This window comes from Polyodon spathula, chromosome 19 (assembly GCF_017654505.1).
Source record: "Polyodon spathula isolate WHYD16114869_AA chromosome 19, ASM1765450v1, whole genome shotgun sequence".
Lineage (NCBI taxonomy): Eukaryota > Metazoa > Chordata > Actinopteri > Acipenseriformes > Polyodontidae > Polyodon > Polyodon spathula.
In genome coordinates this window covers 15,501,687-15,522,475 of record NC_054552.1, presented here as the reverse complement: position 1 = coordinate 15,522,475, position 20,789 = coordinate 15,501,687, and positions in this window count along the sequence as shown.

Below are 20,789 nucleotides of genomic sequence, written 5' to 3'. Positions count from 1 at the left end.
TCCGGCTGGCAGATATCATAGTCCACCATCCCAAACCAGCATGTAACCTCAAAAGGTCCTTACCACTTAGCCAGAAGCTTCAACTCGGAACTAGGTAATTATAAAAGTATTTTATCCCCTGGCTGAAAAGTGTGTAACCAGACCCCACTGTTATACTGGGTCTCCTGTCTGCACTGAGCCTGCTGCAAATTATCATGCACCCATTTTCCTACAGACTCAATACGTTTGTGCAGGTCCAACACTTACCAGACGGTATTGGTGGACCAGGTTAATCACACCCAGGGTGTCCTCCCATACTACAGCTTGAATGGTGAAAATCCCATAGAAGCCTGAGGTACCTCTCTGATTGCAAAGAGAAGGAGAGGAATCAGCTGGTCCCAGTAAAGCACATCACTATTAATGAATCTGTGCAACATACTCTTAACACTAGAAGCCCTACGGCGGTCATTTTGGTGGTTTTTGGTTTTAAAATGTAATTTCCTCCAAGAGTGTAACACATATGGGGCTGCGCGTTCATGTACCTATCTGTCGTATATATTAAATATTCTCACAAAGCATGAAACTCGAGAGTGCAGAAATAAAGGAGATATATTACATTATACCTAAAAGCCCCAGGAGCAGTCATATTGAAGGCCACACAGAAAACAATTGTATTTTGATTATACAGAATGGTATTATACTTTACTATTTTTATTTACCAGTCCGCAATGTGTTTAGCTGTAATCAGATTAGTCTACTCTCTGATTGAGTGAATGACTGACAGTCTATTGTTTTCAATCAGCCTTTGAAGGCTGCCAGCTGTGCTTCGATTAACATCGGGACTAGTGAAAATAAATACCAGAGACTGTGGAGTTTTACTACGCAACAAAATGTGGAGTTGATGTTTTGGATCAGATGGCATGGACGTATTCCGTGAAAGGTGGCTTCCAATGGTGGTCTGTTCAGGTGTTTTACAATGTATTCAACCTAGCAGAATCTCCTGGGTACTTAAAAAAAAAATGCACAGAGAAGAATTTACCAAGGAGAGAATATATTTTACTGTTAGCACAGGAACTTCGTAAGAAGCATTTGGAACAGAGGGAGACTGCCAAGTGTGTACCCACAACTGAAGCTGGCAACCCCGTTGAAAGCCATAATAGATGCCAATGCCATGTTGGCAAGTGCAATAAAAATAAAACAGGACAGCTGTGCCCTGTGCAGAAAGGTGGAGAAGTGCATTATCTGTGTTGATTGTGAACAGTCTTAGAATCAAGGTAAAGGAGTAACCTTCTGTCGAAAAAAAGAAAAATAAATTAGACTTTTTTATAACTTCTACTGTGCGATTCTGTAAAATGTTTTTTTCTAAGTTTATTTATCTACGTTGTTCGGTTGCTTTTGCTCATCTGATAATAAACCGATTGCTGTTGAAAAGTAAAAAAAATGTACTTCTATCATTTCAGTTTTGTAAATAAGTACAGTATGTTGTAAACCAATGTCTGTTCAGATTTTATTAAAGAGCTCCACAAGACCATCGGCTTGAGGATGAAACACCGATGTCCTAATGATCTTAATTCCCAAGAGCTTAAATTTTCTGTGGACTAGTCGTCCGTGCCTTGGTCGGTTAGTATTTCTTTGGGGATCCCCACCAGGAAAAAAACCTTCACAAGCTCATTGACATCAGATTAACAGATGCAGATCGGGGGGGAATGTCCTCTGGATAACACATAGCATAATCCAAAATGACCAATAGGTGTGTGTATCCCGCCGCACTCCTTTCTAGTGGTCCCAACTATATATATGCTCAAACGAAGCTTCCACTAGTGGCAATGGCACTAATGGAGCTCGTGGGATGGCTCTAGGGCTAGCTTTCTGACACTCCACACAACGTTCGCAAAAACGTCTGACCCCACCATCCAGCCCCAGCCAGTAAAACCATATTACGAGCCTTGCTTTGGTCTTGTCCCTTCCCAAATGACCAGACAGGGGAATAGCGTGAGCAAGCTGCAACAAATCCTCTTTAAAGGGCTGAAGAATGAACAACTGGTGACACAAAGTGAGAGGACGTGGTGGCACGACTGGGCTTGACCATCCGACCATTAACCACAGTTGCTTGGTCAAAGAGCCTGCTTAGCATGTCGTCACGCCAAAATATCAGCTTCCATGGCTTCCAGCTCTGGATCAGGTTGGTCCTGAGCAGAGCCAGCCAAGCCAGACCCCTGCACTGGCTCCGTGGCCCCCTTCAGATTCTTCACTAAATGCCCCCACCTGAAACTTTTCGGACTCCCTCCATTACCAACTCTTATTCTTAGAGCCACAGCCGTTCCCATTTAGTTTTTCTAGGTTTAACCCTTTGCAGTCCCATGTCGGACCAGGTCCAAAATTACGATTTTCTCTTTCCAGTCCAATGTCGAACCCTGTCCGACATCATCGAAAAGACGTAAATCACAGGTCTCTAGTCGTTTTTTCTCTGAAAAAGCAGAGAAAACCATTCAATGGCCGAGTAAGACCAATAAGAGCCAAATGAAACCAAAAAAAAAAAAAATAATTAAGGGCCGTGTGAGCAATAGCCCAAGCAGATGCACCACACAGAGATAAGCAGACATAAACAAAGGAGATAGCTGTTTCCACATCTAGGGCTCAAAGAATATCACAGACATTTGCAGAGTTTTTTGAGATGTTATCATAATAAAACAGTGACTTGGATCGCATTATTGAGGAGTTTGGTAATAAAACGAGTGATCAGGAGAGGATTTATCAATATGCACGTCTATAAAGAGGTATGTGAAACATACAGCAAACACAGGGTAGGGCTTGGTTGGAGATGCAGTACTGATGTCGCTTAGCATTGCAATGCCCTTTAAACTGGTTTTACTCGAAAAAAAAATTTAAACAGCCTGTGTAAAATAAACAGCACGTGTGAAAATAAATTGGACCTGATGCGCCTGACAGGTGCTGAATAAATGGACTGCAAAGGGTTAAATCTATAGCAATACCAGGCCGGGTCATGAAAGGAGAATATCTCTGCCCCAGAGCTACTGGTATTGGCAATCGAGGACACAACCCTACCTGTACTCGTGTCACCTGCTAGTCAATTGTTATATTTATACTAATCTTGAGATAAGAGCATATATCCCCATGAATACATTTAATATGCACCCGTCCCAATATTTGTTTATGCCCCGGTGAGATTAGGCTCTCCTGTATTAGGGACTGACCACACCCTGAATCCAAGAGAGCCTTCTTACCTGGTCGTTTGAGATCATAATCCATCACAGAGCAATCCCGAGCAATGTGGCCCCCCTCTCTGCACGTCCAACACCTTGGTGGAATTGTTTTTCACCCTGGAGCCTCAGCAAAAGGTGAAAATACAGGAGCCATTAAAGACTCTCGAGGATAAGATAACCACGTAAGATACCGGTCCGACACCCACCCTGCCCTGGTTCCCGGGCTGGAAGATCCCATCTCCACCCCCCATCCAGAAATCTTTCTACCCCTTCCCCCCAGTCCTTTCGCCCTATCCGGGGCTAGTACAGGGGGTGATCCGGTAATAATCCCAGACAGCCTAGCTGGTGCTGGTTCTGCTGCCTGGTAGTCCTCTGCCAGTGCGATCGCCCGATCCAGAGTGGGAGGTGCGTGCCGCTGCACCCACAGCAGCAGTCCCAGAGCAAAGCACTCCAGAAATTGCTGGACCACGATGATTTCCACCAGCCTGGCTTTGGTGATCGCATCCGGGTTCACCCACCCCATTGCGTTCTCATTCAGGCAATGGGTGATGGGTCTGGGGTGCTCCTCCGGTGAGAAGTGCTCCTTCCGAAACTTTCAGCAGTATCCCTCCGGTGCGGCCTCAACGCGATTCAGGATGGCTGCTTTCAGCATGGGGTAATCCATCATCCATTCGGGAGACAGTGTCCTCACCGCGGCTTGTGCTTCCCTCGTTAGCTAGGGCAAGAGATAACTAGTCCATTGGGCTGGGGCCCAACCGTCAGAGTTCGCCAGTGCCTAAAACGCCTCCAGGTAAGCTTCAGGTTGATCCTCTGCTGTTATTTTTGGTTGGCCTCTGCAATCTGGGATCTGGTCCTGCCGGCCTAGCAGCCCCTTGCAACGCAGCAGTCAGAGTCTGGCGCAGGAGATCCATCATCTCCGCAAACTGGGTGGCATCCATTTCTGCTCCTTTTTTTCTGGTGCACTGCTTGAAATGGGCAATGTCAGTGAATCCAACTACTAACACTACATGTGGAAGAGTATGGGTAGTCACCTACACTGGAGACAGAAAAGTATATTTAGAAACACGCACAGGCGCTCAGTTTTATTTATTTATTTATTTTTCAAGTAATTTATTTTAGCCCGCAGAGGGCGCTGTTGTCCATGGCTTGAATACCAGCCATGGTAGACAGGTCCACAGAAATACCCACAGATAAACAGGCATGCCGAAGTATTCACAGGTGCTTTGGAATAATAATAACAAAAGGCTAAATCAAAAAGAGAAAATAAAACACAGTAATCAAAAACTACAAAGAAAAAGTGCTGCACTCAGCAGCGTTACCCCGACTATCACTATCCGCACAGCCCGGGTCCCCATCCTACACTTGCTCCATCAGCCTGCTTCCTATACATGTATGGGGTCTCCCAAGGTTTCCCAACTATTAATTTTTTTTTCTTCTCTTTGGGTTTCTTTTGTTTTTTTCTTTTCCTGGTTAGCTAGTTGTTTCGTCTTACAGGGCAGAGCTGAGGGAACAACAGAACGTTATTTTATAGGGCCAGTAATCCCCCCAAGGCCTGCCTCTCAGCCACTCAGAGAGGGAAAGTCCACACACCCTCTCTCCCACCTCTCTGTGTCACTGCCATGACTGACAGGTGGATATTGTAAGGCTGCTGCCCTCTTCCTGCAGCACTATGAATGCACCAGGAGAGTCAGCACAGTTCTCCACTGTTACATGCTCTCATTCTTTTCTGTGGTGGTCAGCCATTCTAGTATATCTCAATAACGAATGCAAAATAAGCAGGGATGATATGAAACTTTTAAATGACACCTGTTGCCATGGAGACTTGAAAAAATAAACCCATTCAGCGGACTTTAATGATTTCAGACAAGCACAGATTTATAAATAAATAACTTTAAAAAGTTGTACTATAACAGTGATTATGGCATTGCTGTAATGAGTTGATGTTCACACACAGATCAGTTTTGACCCTGTTGTCTGGGTAAACATTATAAGAAAGATCTTGTTACTCGGAACACCTCTAGCACAATACTGTGTTTGTTACAGTAACATATAACCCATAGTGTCTGAAATACAGTATAATAAATATAGTATAATCATAAATCTTGAAAAACTACTCACTTCTAAATCTTTTGTAGTCATTTTTGTATTACTTTAGTATAAATACATGTTAATTTGGATTCATATGTTGTTTTTTTCTGACTTTATGTGAACGAAAACACACACATTTGCCCGTTTTCCCATTGGAAATAGTGATATTTTGAAATATCACTGTCCTGGTCACAAAAGCAAAGTTTGTGGGGAATAATAGCCATTTTCTATACTTTTGAGGCATAAGCAATTAGGAAGTAACACTTACTACCCAGGAACAAAAACAAAAAATTGTTACACCATGCAATTACAGAGCATTGGCTGTTAAACATTTATAATCAATACCTGGGCTGGGAAAAGAGATCTGGGCGCTTTTATAATGAGTATCAATGCTAATCTCTAATGTAAACATTATTTGAACTGGTTTAAAATTAAACCATCTATACATATACAGTAAATGTTTTCAAAGTCGTTGAAGTGCATGGTTTTTAACAGAACATGAAGTTTTGTGTGTCAAGGAATGAAACAGCAACTTACCTGTAGCAGAGATGATTCAGTTCCAAAGATATTACTATGACCTACAGTACAATGCCTTGAATGATTTTGACCTTGAGGTGAAGAATCTATTTCTAGCCAGTATATAGTTTATGTAATGAAAAAGTTAAGTTTGTCCTTTTACTTATTTCCAACAGGGACAGCTAATGTCATAGCTGTGCAGGCAATTCTCAGAAATGGTTACCAGCACCCCCCTGAATAACTGTGTGGCACTGTCTACACATCCTTTACACCGCTGCCCTTGGCCTCTGCAGTGATGACTAAAACTAAACTGAAAGGAGTGCTCACCAAGGCTTTAACATACTTAGTAGAATTCTTTCTTGTGGTGAAGATTAGTTGGTTCTGTGCTTGTTTATCATAATTTGAAAATTGCACATATTTTAAAAACAGCACTATTGAAGTATAATGTACTAACATATGGTGGTACTAACTAAATCACCTAATGTGCTTGCTTTACGCCACAAAAAAAGAAAACAACTGTATATCCTGAATGTAAGTATACAAAAATAGCAAAGAAATAATCTTCAACACAAGACAAGGACAGCAATGCACACTGTTTTGTGGCTTTTTTCGCTTTAGGAAAATACTATATCCATATAAACGAAACATTTGGGAAGCTTTGCTTTAGCTTTAATTTAAAATTATTTTAACACTAAATACAAAACTGAACCACTGCAATGACCGGGTTAGAGATATAGAAATTTACTAGGAAGAAAAACGTCAATAAATTATTAACGCTACATATATTATAAAGCATGTTCCTTTATAATATATGTTAATGTATAATATATAAACTTCTGATGTTTAAGTGCCTTAAATATGTTCTGCAGATGCATTAAGGAAAGGCATGTATTAGTCACTTAGTGTGATATGGTATTATATGAAGGATCATTTGAGACAAAATACATACATTTACTTTAGATAGATAGATAAACAGATATAGTTTTAAAATAACCTTTATTATCAAATTTGGTGAACAATCATATAAAACATTACATTAATTACATTGCATTCACAATCATAATTAACAATTGTCTTAAAACATTAAGAAAAAAACATAATACCATATTACTTCAATTTGGCTCCGCCCTCGTATTGACCCACAGTCATATATCAGCTTTATAATAGAGACCACCCTCAAATAAACGCCGCTATCAATAAACTAACATTAAGGGATTTTTTTCTCTTTTCTCCAACCTTCTAAAAAAACACACACAGTAAACAAATAAACGTGCAACACTGACTATGTACAAGTAACGTCCCCGAAGAGATGGGAGCCTCAATCTAGCACGTACATTACAAACTAATTTACACACACACAATAAACACATTTTATGGTACAGTTCTGAAAGAAAATCCAAAATAAACTACGAACAGAACAGCTGTCCTTCTGAAGTTATAGGTGGTTTTGTTGTTTTGTTTTCAGTTAAATTGTAATTCCTGTACTCAATTTCCTACAAATAAAAACAATTTGCTTACTATCTGATAAGATTACTATCTATGATAAGTTTCAATTTCTCTTGCAGAGAAATTACAAACAAGCAAGTTACAGTGAGAAAAAAAACACAAACAAAAAAACGAGTAGTATATATTGAGTTTTTACAGAAATCAATCTTATATTCTGAGGTAATTTTTGGTGCAGAAAAAAGTCCCGCACAAAAGATTAATTCTCAAACTGAACGCAGTTGGGATTCAAGGTAACACATGTACATGGATTAGGGAGTGGTTAACATGTAGAAAACAGAAAGTACTTATTAGAGGAAAAACCTCAGAATGGAGTGTGGTAACCAGTGGTACCACAGGGATCAGTATTAGGTCCTCTGCTATTCTTAATCTACATTAATGATTTAGATTCTGGTATAGTAAGCAAACTTGTTAAATTTGCAGACGACACAAAAGTAGGAGGAGTGGCAAACACTGTTGCAGCAGCAAAGGTCATTCAAAATGATCTAGACAAGATTCAGAACTGGGCAGACACATGGCAAATGACATTTAATAGAGAAAAGTGTAAGGTAGTGCACGCAGGAAATAAAAATGTACATTATAAATATCATATGGGAGATACTGAAATTGGAGAAGGAATCTATGAAAAAGACCTAGGAGTTTTTGTTGACTCAGAAATGTCTTCATCTAGACAATGTGGGGAAGCTATAAAAAAGGCTAACAAGATGCTCGGATACATTGTGAAAAGTGTTGAATTTAAATCAAGGGAAGTAATGTTAAAACTGTACAATGCACTAGTAAGACCTCATCTTGAATATTGTGTGCAGTTCTGGTCACCTCGCTATAAAAAAGATATTGCTGCTCTAGAAAGAGTGCAAAGAAGAGCGACCAGAATTATTCCAGGCTTAAAAGGCATGTCATATGCAGACAGGCTAAAAGAATTGAATCTGTTCAGTCTTGAACAAAGAAGACTACGTGGCGACCTAATTCAAGCATTCAAAATTCTAAAATGTATTGACAGTGTCGACCCAAGGGACTTTTTCAGCCTGAAAAAAGAAACAAGGACCAGGGGTCACAAATGGAGGTTAGACAAAGGGGCATTCAGAACAGAAAATAAGAGGCACTTTTTTACACAGAGAATTGTGAGGGTCTGGAATCAACTCCCCAGTAATGTTGTTGAAGCTGACACCCTGGGATCCTTCAAGAAGCTGCTTGATGAGATTTTGGGATCAATAAGCTACTAACAACCAAACGAGCAAGATGGGCCGAATGGCCTCCTCTCGTTTGTAAACTTTCTTATGTTCTTATGTTCTTATATACGTCACATTCTTGGACTGAACTGTGACACCAGCATTGTCCTGCCCCTTAACTACCAATACACGCTCCTGATTCGCTGGTACAGTACTCCCTGACCTCCCAACTCTCACCAATAGGCTCTCGGTAACTGTCAGTAAATGTACTAAATTCAAGCCCCAAAAACACACAGGAGTATAGTGCTGCAGACCAGAGCCTCTCATGTGCCGCTTCTAAACTGCCTTAAATCATGTAATAAAATACTGCAGCGTTTGTAAAGCATAGTATTGTTAATAAAGGCCACCCTCATATAGTCACCACACTCGGTCAAGGGCCACAGTCATTTTGATCAATTTAAAACAAACTCTGCAGCGTCAAATTGAAGTAATACGGTATTTTTAAATTACATTAATAAATAAATACATATACAGTGGCTTGCAAAAGTATTCAGACCCCTGACTAATTCATTCATATTACTTCATTACAAACGGTACATTGAAATTTTGTTCTGTTCGATATTTTATTTTAAAACACTTAAACTCAAAATCGATTATTGTAAGGTGACATTTGTTTTATGTTGGGAAATATTTTTAAGAAAAATAAAAAACTGAAATATCTTGCTTGAATAAGTATTCAACCCCCACACATTAATATTTGGTAGAGCCACCTTTTGCTGAAATAACAGCTTTAAATCTTTTGGGGTAAGTATGTACCAGCTTTGCACACAATGTCAGAGTGATTTTGGCCCATTCTTCTTGGCAGATTTGCTCCAGGTTGTTCAGGTTGGTTGGACAACGCTTGTGGACTGCAATTTTCAAATGTGCCACAGATTCTCAATGGGATTGAGATCAGGACTTTGACAGGGCACTGTAGGACATTTACCTTTTTGTTCTTGAGCCATTCCAATGTTGCTTCAGCCTTGCGCTTGAGATCATTGTCCTGCTGAAAGGTGAATTTCCTCCCAAGCTTCAGATTTTTAGCGGACTAAAGCAGATTCTCTTGCAGTATTTTTCCTGTATTTTGCTCTATCCATTCTTCCTTCAATTGTAATAAGATGCCCAGTCCCTGCTAATGAGAAGCATCCCCACAGCATGATGCTGCCACCACCGTACTTCACTGTAGGGATGGTGTGTCTTGAGGCATGAGCAGTATTAGGTTTGCGCCACACACAGCACTTTGAGTTTTGGCCAAAAAGCTCTATCTTGGTCTCATCTGACCACAAAACCTTTTCCCACATCACAGCTGGGTCACTCTCATGCTTTCTGGCAAACTCTAGCCGTGCTTTCAGATAGTACTTTTTGAGTAATGGCTTCTTTTTTGCAACCCTCTCATACAGGCCAGTGTTACGCAGAGCTCTTGATATGGTTGACTAGTGCGGACTGAAGCAGATTCTCTTGCAGTATTTTCCTGTATTTTGCTCCATTCATTCTTCCTTCAATTGTAATAAGATGCCCAGTCCCTTCTGATGAGAAGCATCCCCACAGCATGATGCTGCCGCCACCATACTTCTCTGTAGGGATGGTGTGTCTTGAGGCATGAGCAGTGTTAGGTTTGCGCCACACACAGCACTTTGAGCTTTGGCCAAAAAGCTCTATCTTGGTCTCATCTGACCACAAAACCTTTTCCCACATCGCAGCTGGGTCACTCTCATGCTTTCTGGCAAACTCTAGCCGTGCTTTCAGATAGTACTTTTTGAGTAATGGCTTCTTTCTTGCAACCCTCCCATACAGGCCAGTGTTACGCAGAGCTCTTGATATGGTTAACTAGTGCACCATTACTCCACTCCCAGCCAGTGAACTCTGTAGCTCCTTGTGGCAAAGTGGCTAGTGGAGGGGAACAGGTATAGCGGTGATGCGATGCAGGAGTGACAGGCAGACAACAGTTTCCAGTGAAAAGGTGCTTTTATTTATAATCCAGGTCTGGTGACCGTTAAATAATAAATCCCCGGCTATACACAACAATGTGTAAAGCACGGGGATAGCAATAATAGGACACAGTCCCGAACAAAACGAACACACGGTCACCAGTCCTGGGTGAGTGCAGACGTGCTTGTGGTGGGTGAAGACACTGTATTTCGTGACGGTTCCGTGCAGTGGTGATCCGGATTGTGCTGACCCTGGTCGACAGCTCCGGATTGGTGAGTTAACTGTCTGGTGGTACAAAAACGCAGACAATTACAAAAACAAACACAACACGCAATTCCTCTTTACAACGAGAGCTCCTCTCTCGAGCCTTCTCTCTCCAAGCGTTTAACCCAAACGAAGGAGAAGACCAGCGTTACCCTGGCCCCTATATGTAATCCCGCATGATATCGAGATAAACGGTTGCAGCTGCCTTATTACTTGCAGCTGCCTCTCGTTTATCTCTCAAATCAATACGGTCTTACAACAGAGTCGCGCTTCCCTCCAGGCTGACCCACTTCCCTGACCCGGAAACGAACTGTCAGGCCAGCCCTTCCAGATTCTTCTCCTCCCGTTCTTTAGCACCCTCACAGGTTGGGAGGAAGATTCATCACCAGAACTCATCTTTCCGTCACACTCCTTCAAAGTGATTATTGGCCTCTCTGTGGCTTCTCTCACAAGTCTCCTTCTTGTTTGAGCGTTGAGTTTTGAGGGACAGCCTTTTCTTGGCAGTGCCTGAGTGGTGTGATGCAGCTTTCACTTCCTGATTATTGATCCCACTATGCTCACTGGGCTATCCAATATTATTACTATCAGATATTATTTTGTACCCTTTCCCTAATGCATTTGTATTACTTTATCTCTAACTTCTGTAGAATGCTCTTTGGTCTTCATTTTCCTTCAGATTCACAGCCTTACCAATGATCCTTCTACAGTGGAGTTTTTATCCAGAAAATGTGACAGCAACTTTAATGGTTCACAGTTGGAGGCCAGTAATTGATTCTGAGTTTCAGTGTTTAAAAATAAAATATCAAACAGAACGAAATTTCAATGTACTATTTGTAATTCAGTAATATGATAGAATTGGTCAGGGGTCTGAATACTTTTGCAAGCCACTGTATATATATATATATATATATATATATATATATATATATATATATATATATATATATATATATATATATAGCATGCAAGTCCGTCGACGCTATGCTTCAGTGCAAGAGGTCTCGTTTTCTCTCCCGCCCTCTGCCTTTGTGTGGAGTGCCTCGCCCTATGTGATGTGCTTGCTTGCAGGAACCGAGAGCACTACTATATATATATATATATATGTGTGTGTGTGTGTGTGTGTGTGTGTGTGACAGAGTTATAATACTATCCCGTAAAATATATGTGTTCCATCAAACTCATAGAAAACGTGTTACCTCTTTTAATGTGCTGTTAAAGTTGAGCACAGTATTCATCCTCATTTATAAGGTTAATTTCCTTGGGTTCTTGAGTAAAAAATGGGGAGTTTAAAAGCTTTCTCTCTACCATAATTGATTGTTGATAAACAAAAAATCCATTTAAGCTTTATAAAAGTTTGGATTGTTTGTTAATGTGTCTGTAAACACCTTTTGAATTTGGATTAACTGTGTTTAAAAATAACTTGCATTAATCGCTCCCCACTCTTTTTTTATGTAGTCCGGTTAACTAATCAGTTAGTTGGTAACACTGAGAGATAATAGGAATTCGGGTCAAAATATCTTGGGTATGGCTGTATAATGCTGTGTTAGTGTTTTATTATTATTATTTTTCTACAAAACTGTGTATGTAGACAAAAAAATATATATTTTTCTTTTTCAATTGGTTAAAAGATGTGCTTATTTTTTTAAATTTTAAATGTTTTTTTATATTGTTTTTGATTAGTCTGTATGTTGTTAATGATTATGTGTAGAAAAATAAAGAAAACCGATACTTAATTTTTTTTTTTTATTTCAAACTGTGATTAATGATAATGGGGTATGGGGTGTACACTATTCTGTCTTGTGTTAACGTGTTTGAAATACTTCCAGTTTATTTTATGTACATTTGTTTCAGGACGGTTTTTTGTTTATAGTAATTGTTAAAACTGAACTGAGAGATATTTGAGTCAGTGATGTTTGACTTGTAATGCACTTCTTGCAGACTGTGGCCTGTAGGAGAGTGCAAGAGTTGCTGTTGACTTGCTTATTATGATATCTTTGCAGAACTGTTACAACTAATAAAACCAGAGAACCAGCTGTGAAGTGTGGCGCGTCCGTTCTTATGAGGTGTGGTCATTGTAGTGCAACTGAAGTTGGCTATATATATATATATATATATATATATATATATATATATATATATATATATATATATATATATAGATATATATATAGATAGATAGATAGATAGATAGATAGATATGCATACACATACGTACTTACATATGTACATTTTAATAAATAGACAGACAATACAAGCCTTTCAAAAAACAAGAATTAAAAGTGTATATCTACCATTCCATCCTCAAGTTTATAATAAGCAAACTCCATCTTGAGTCTGGATGCCACGATCACTTTAAATACAGCAATCACATCCCCTGTCAGAACATCAGTTAATTTATTTTTTTCTGCTTTTAATGATTGCTAGTTTGGCTTGCCCCACTAAAAAAATTGTCAATTGTCACTTATTCTTTGCCCTTTTGAAGTACCTCACACAAAAAGTAAACATAGTTTCACAAAACTGTATTTCAAGATCCCTAAACATATCTACCAAAAGCACAAACATTGGCTGCAGTCTGGGGCAGTACATAAAACAATGAAACAGTCTTTCTCTGCAAACAGTAGGGGCACTTGTCTTCAACTCCTGGCTTAATAATCGTCATAAAGGAGTTTGTGGCTATGGCAGTGTGTAGCACTGTCCATTGTAAATCCCTAACACATTTTCTGAAGTGGTGGCTTATACAGTGCCCTCAGAACTGGAACTATAGTTTCCTATACATCCATCCTCTCTCTCTAGTGTGTGTCTGGCATTTTTGTAAGGGCTTTGTAGTGGGTGACTTTCACACAAAGCCTATATCAATCCCAATCCCAGGTAAGCAGCATCCCACAATAAAACACAGGTAAACAGGACAAGGCCAACTTGCTTGTGTTCATTAACAGCTGCTGTCTGTCAAAATTCCCACCTGTAAATGAAAGCAAAAGCAATATCCCTCCATAGCAGAGGGCCAGGAGAGTACAATAACTGCTGTAGTGTCTACAATCTAAAAGCAGCCATCCTATTAGTAAGATCAATCAGACCCTTTCCCCCTTCCAGTAATGGTAAGCAGAGCACACTTTGTTTCACCCAGTTGAGCCCATCCCAAAAAATAAATCTAGCAGAATATGTCAGATTCGCATGTACTCATATATATATATATATATATATATATATATATATATATATATATATATATACTCTAAGCACACTCTTAAACTCAGGGGACACATTCAAGAGGATATAAAAATGTTTAGGACTCCTGTAAGTGGATCGTTCGTGCACTGGGCTTGCAGTGTATCCAGATGACTTTTAATAATCAAGAAGCTCACACAGACTCATTTGATTTGAAGTATTAACGAATCAGAGTAGTATCAGTACTCCTTCAGTTTATTAAATGCTTAAAAATGGATTGAGTGATTGCAGACTACATCAAATTCCAACTGACAGGCTATCTGGAAGGTCCAGTGCCTTAACAGGTATAATAGTGTTAATACTTCAATATGTTTATGGTTACAACATGTTTTGCTCTTAAGCTATGCATGCAGAAAGCTAAAAACGCCCACTGCTAAATCCTATAGCATTCAATATTTCACTACTCCACAGCTAAAAAATAAAACCTATATCTTATAGCAATGCATCAATATAAAAGAGATATAAATTCTAAATAGTTCTTACCTCCAAAAATATATATGGAAGTGTAGGATATAATGTAAGGACATGAGCTGTCTTCAAAGGCAAAGACTTTTAAATATGACACCAACAGCTATCAGCTTGATCAGAGATCTTCAGAGCATGGATCACATCAGCTTGTGGTTAGCAAGTTGAGTGATACTTGACTGGGGTTTTACCTTGGTTTATATAGAGTTCTTGCTTCACTTTTTATGTCAGTTGTCTTAATTAAATATCAAACATTATTCTGCCTTGACAGTTCATGTCCTTTAAGTAAATAACATTTTTAAAACACCTGGTAACTCTTTCATTCCAGAGTCCACCTCTCCCACATCATCAAACTATGCAAGGTGAGCTCTTGACCTGATGTTATTGTTTCAGGTAGTACCTGAACACAGCATGCATGTGAAGTATATGCAGAATACATAGAAAGATTTATTTTGGTTTAACTATTCCAATCCTGGGTTAAAAATATATTTCCCTTTTTTACTGAGACTTACCAAGATACAATAATATTTGTCACTGTTATAACAGAATAAACAGGAATATATAATGTTCTAACATAACTATAGGTTAATACAGAGCATATTACAACTTTTTGTATGAACAGTGTGTTTTAACAATTTGTTTAGTATTTCTGCTGGGTTTATATTCTTTAAAACATAGTACAATTATTACAACATTTTAACACAAATGCAGTTTCACAAATGTTCAATTTGCATCCCAAAGATCAGCTTGCTTCCAGTAGCGGTGACAGTCTTGGGTCAGTTTCTCCTCACAGTGAGTGTCAAAGCCACCATGGGTGTATCTTTAAAAGCCTGCTACCTGCAAAACTTAAATCTTGTTAGCAGAGCTTCTATCTCTACATTCCCATTCCCATCATCAGTGGGAAGACTTCAAATGAAGTAAACTGTTAGAACATAAGAACATAAGAAAGTTTACAAACGAGAGGAGGCCATTCGGCCCATCTTGCTCGTTTGGTTGTTAGTAGCTTATTGATCCCAAAATCTCATCAAGCAGCTTCTTGAAGGATCCCAGGGTGTCAGCTTCAACAACATTACTGGGGAGTTGATTCCAGACCCTCACAATTCTCTGTGTAAAAAAGTGCCTCTTATTTTCTGTTCTGAATGCCCCTTTGTCTAACCTCCATTTGTGACCCCTGGTCCTTGTTTCTTTTTTCAGGCTGAAAAAGTCCCTTGGGTCGACACTGTCAATACCTTTTAGAATTTTTAATGCTTGAATTAGGTCACCACGTAGTCTTCTTTGTTCAAGACTGAACAGATTCAATTCTTTTAGCCTGTCTGCATGTGACATGCCTTTTAAGCCCGGAATAATTCTGGTCGCTCTTCTTTGCACTCTTTCTAGAGCAGCAATATCTTTTTTATAGCGAGGTGACCAGAACTGCACACAATATTCAAGATGAGGTCTTACTAGTGCATTGTACAGTTTTAACATTACTTCCCTTGATTTAAATTCAACACTTTTCACAATGTATCCGAGCATCTTGTTAACCTTTTTTTATAGCTTCCCCACATTGTCTAGATGAAGACATTTCTGAGTCAACAAAAACTCCTAGGTCTTTTTCATAGATTCCTTCTCCAATTTCAATATCTCCCATATGATATTTATAATGTACATTTTTATTTCCTGCGTGCAGTACCTTACACTTTTCTCTATTAAATGTCATTTGCCATGTGTCTGCCCAGTTCTGAATCTTGTCTAGATCATTTTGAATGACCTTTGCTGCTGCAACAGTGTTTGCCACTCCTCCTACTTTTGTGTCGTCTGCAAATTTAACAAGTTTGCTTACTATACCAGAATCTAAATCATTAATGTAGATTAGGAATAGCAGAGGACCTAATACTGATCCCTGTGGTACACCGCTGGTTACCACACTCCATTCTGAGGTTTTTCCTCTAATCAGTACTTTCTGTTTTCTACATGTTAACCACTCCCTAATCCATGTACATGTGTTTCCTTGAATCCCAACTGCGTTCAGTTTGAGAATTAATCTTTTGTGCGGGACTTTGTCAAAAGCTTTCTGGAAATCTAAATAAACCATGTCATATGCTTTGCAATTATCCATTATCGATGTTGCATCCTCAAAAAAATCAAGCAAGTTAGTTAGGCACGATCTCCCTTTCCTAAAACCATGTTGACTGTCTCCCAGTACCCTGTTACCATATAGGTAATTTTCCATTTTGGATCTTATTATAGTTTCCATAAGTTTGCATATAATAGAAGTCAGGCTTACTGGTCTGTAGTTACCTGGTTCAGTTTTGTTTCCCTTTTTGTGGATCGGTATTACGTTTGCAATTTTCCAGTCTGTCGGTACCACCCCTGTGTCAAGAGACTGCTGCATGATCTTGGTTAGCGGTTTGTAAATTACTTCTTTCATTTCTTTGAGTACTACTGGGAGGATCTCATCCGGCCCAGGGGATTTGTTTATTTTAAGAGCTCCTAGTCCCTTTAACACTTCTGCCTCAGTTATGCTAAAGTTATTTAAAACTGGACAGGAACTGGATGACATGTGGGGCATGTTGTCAGTATCTTCCTTTGTAAAAACTTGTGAAAAGTAATCATTTAACATATTTGCTATTTTTTTTTCTTCATCTACGATTTTGCCATTTGTATCTCTTAAACATTTAATCTCCTCTTTGAATGTTCTCTTGCTGTTGTAATATTGGAAAAACATTTTGGAATTGGTTTTAGCTCCCTTAGCAATGTTCATTTCTATTTCTCTCTTGGCCTTTCTAACTTCCTTTTTGACTTGCGTTTGCAGTTCTGTGTACTCTTTCTGCGTACTTTCTTTTTGGTCCTTTTTTAATGCTCTGTAAAGTGCCTTTTTTCGCTGAATATTTTTTTTAATTGATCTATTAAACCATTTTGGCAATTTAGTTTTACATTTAGATTTGTCTACTTTAGGGATATAATTGTTTTGCGCCTCTAGTACTACATTTTTGAAGAACAACCATCCTTCTTCTGTGGGTGTTTTCTCTATTTTACTCCAATCTACTTCTGTTAGTCTCTGTTTCATACCTTCATAGTTTGCTTTTCTAAAATTGTAAACCTTAGCTTTAGTCATTACTTTTGGGGATTTAAAAAACACTTCAAATGAGACCATGTTGTGGTCTGAGTTTGCCAGTGGTTCTCTGACCTCTGTTTTAGTTATTCTATCTTCGTTATTTGAAAAGACTAAATCAAGGCATGCCTCCCCTCTAGTGGGTGCCTTCACAAATTGTGTTAGGAAGCAGTCATTTGTCATTTCCACCATTTCTATTTCATCCTTCGCGCTACCCACCGGGTTTTCCCATTTTATTTGGGGGAAGTTGAAATCCCCCATTAGTATGGCTTCTCCTTTGCTACACACATTTCTAATGTCATTGTATAACAGATTATTTTGCTCACCGTCTGAATCTGGCGGTCTATAGCATGCTCCTATTATTATGCCTTTTGAATTTTTGTCTGTTATTCTGACCCATATTGATTCGGTTTTATTTTCTTTGTCCAGGTTTAACACCTGGGCTTCAAGACTGTTTCTTATGTATAGCGCTACCCCTCCTCCTCTTCTGTCCTGCCTGTCTTTCCTATACAGTGTATACCCACAAATATTATATTCGTCCCCATCACTCTCAGACAACCACGTTTCTGTAACACCTATCACATCATAGTTACCTGTTAGTGCAGTAGCTTCAAGTTCTAGAATTTTGTTTCTGATACTTCTAGCATTTAGATAAATACATTTAATGGTTGTCTTACCTGAGTTGTTGTTCTTGTTTTGATGCGGTCTCCCTTCTGTTTTTTTGTTGATTTCTCCCCCCTTCCTTTCTAGTTTAAATGCTTCCGAACCTGCTCGAGGATCTTTTCTCCAAGTAGACTAGTTCCCTTGTTATTTAAATGCAGTCCATCCCGTCTATACAGATAGTCCTCGTTGTAGAATGTGGTCCAATGATCAAGATAGGTGAAGCCTTCCCGTGTGCACCACGTCTTCAGCCATGCGTTTTGATTAATTATTTCCAGCTGTCCATATGGTCCTTTGCAAGGTGCGGGTAGTATACCAGAAAATACCACAGTTTTGGTTTTCTCTTTTAATTTCCTTCCTAGCTCTCTGAATTTGTTTTGCAGGGATTTTGGTCTGTCTCTTCCAATGTTGTTTGTACCAATGTGGACGACTACTACCGGGTCGTCTCCTGTTCGTTCTAGGAGCCTGTCCACGTTCTCAGTGATGTGCTTGACCGAGGCTCCCGGAAGGCAGCACACTGTTGTAGTAAGGGGGTCCAAACTGCGAATTGAACTTGCTGTGTTTCTCAATATGGAGTCCCCAACAATCATGACCTCCCTTCTTTTTGCTGTCTGGTCACCACTGTCAATAGGGTCCTGGATGTTGTTCCTTTCATTCTCTTGTTGTTGGTTCTGCTCATCACAATTCTGAAGTGACTCAAATCTGTTGGTTGTTTTGATTTCTGGTGGTTGTGTTTGACGAAGTTTCTTTTTTTCCCTGCTTCTGCCTAACTGAACCCAGCTGTTCTGACCTTCTATCTCCCTGGTGGCTTTCAGTCTGTTAGGTGTGATGCAGACTTCCATGAATTGTGGGTGTGCCAGTTCCTCAAGATCCTGTTGCTGTCTCACTTCTTTCAGCTCCATTTCTAGCATCCTTACTAGTTTATGCAAATCCTGGATCGCGCGGCACTTTACGCACACTTGGTTTAGCTCCGCTGGGTTTTCTCGGATTTCCCACATCAAGCAGGTGTCACAGATTACTGGCTTGAAGACCATGTTGAGGTTTTTTTTTTTGAAGTTTAGTTTCTTCTGCAGCTGTCAACCTGCTTTCAAACTGCTTCGAAACTGCTCTGTACTTTTCCACGCCTGTACTTCTCCCACTCGCTGTTGCTGGGAAGACTGCCTCGTTTAACTGCGTTGTTCTGCTGTGCTGTTGGCTCCTCCCCTCGCCCGTGTCTCAAAACTGCGCTGAATTTGAATCAGCTGCTCCGAGTTTCAGCTTGTTTGTTATCAGAAAAACACACGCGGCTGTTTGACTTTGAGCTGCTGCTGTGTTTCCCCAATGTCCTCTGTTTTCTGATTAAAGCAATTCAAGATGCAATTTCTCCTTTCTGCTTCGAAACTGCTCTGTACTTTTCCCACTCGCTGTCGCTTCCACTCGCTGTCGCTGGGAAGACTATCAAAGAGACATCTATAGCTGCCGCATACACCTTTCACTCAAAAAAAAAAAAAGTGATTGCACCTTGTACAAGGGAATACAGGTTTTTGGTTCATTTGTGCACACATCATTCTTTGGATTTTGTTTAAAAAAAGATGGTGGGGGTCCACACACCTTATCCTATGCCAAAACATTGAAGCAACCAGATTATTAATTATCAAAACTCTACCTGTATAGGAGAGCTTTAACAATAGCCACCTCCAACTGTGCAATCACCCCTTCACCTGATCTAACACTCCCTCCCAGTTTTCTAGTGCTGTACCCCCTCCTCCCAGGAGCACTCAGAGAAACTGAAACACCCTTTTGTTCCACTGCAGCTCCTCAGGTAAATTGGCCAGGCCTCGGCTCACTGCGCACCAGCAACCTCTGTAGTCTGGTCGTGCGCTTGTGGGCTTGCCTGTTAGCTGCCCGGGAACTGCGTTGTCCTCCTATGCTGTAGCCTCCTGGGTGGCTGCATGGTGAATCCGCAGTGTGTAAAGAAGCAGCCGGCTGATGGCACACGTTTCAGAGGACAGTATGTGTTCTTCTTCATCACTCCCGAGTCAGCACAGGGGTGGTAACGGTGAGCCGAGCATAAATAAATAATAATTGGCCATTTCAAATTGGGAGAAAATAAAAAATAATTGGCAACGATTAAATTTAAAAAAAAATTAAAATAAAAAAAATAAAAACTATAAAATCTGTCCAGTCTGGCTAAAGATACCAGCCCAGAAGACAGCCATGTGTACTGTCTGTCATTAGGGTGCATGTTCCTCCAAGTATCCACCAGTTTATGTAGTGTTAACACAACACGCAGCTCCTTGACTGAGCTGGGGTGAGGCTCTGAGCTGTTCCTGTCTAATTTCTCATTTTCAGTGCAGTTGAAATCCCAGCCAGCAGAACAATCTCCTCAGACTCATACTGAGCCAGCACTCCATTCAAGGTTTTAAAAAAACTACCCTCTCTCTTCCATCATTTGGAGCATAAGTGCTAATAAAAACTAAAGTTGTATTTCCCACCCATACGTGAACCGTTAATAATCATCCTTTAATTACTTCTGTTACTTAATCTGGAGTAAAACAGTTTGCAAATAAAATTGCTACTCCTGCACTAACATGGCTGAGAATGGCTGTCCCCTCCCACTCACTGACCCAGTCCGTCTGATTTTCATCATCCGTG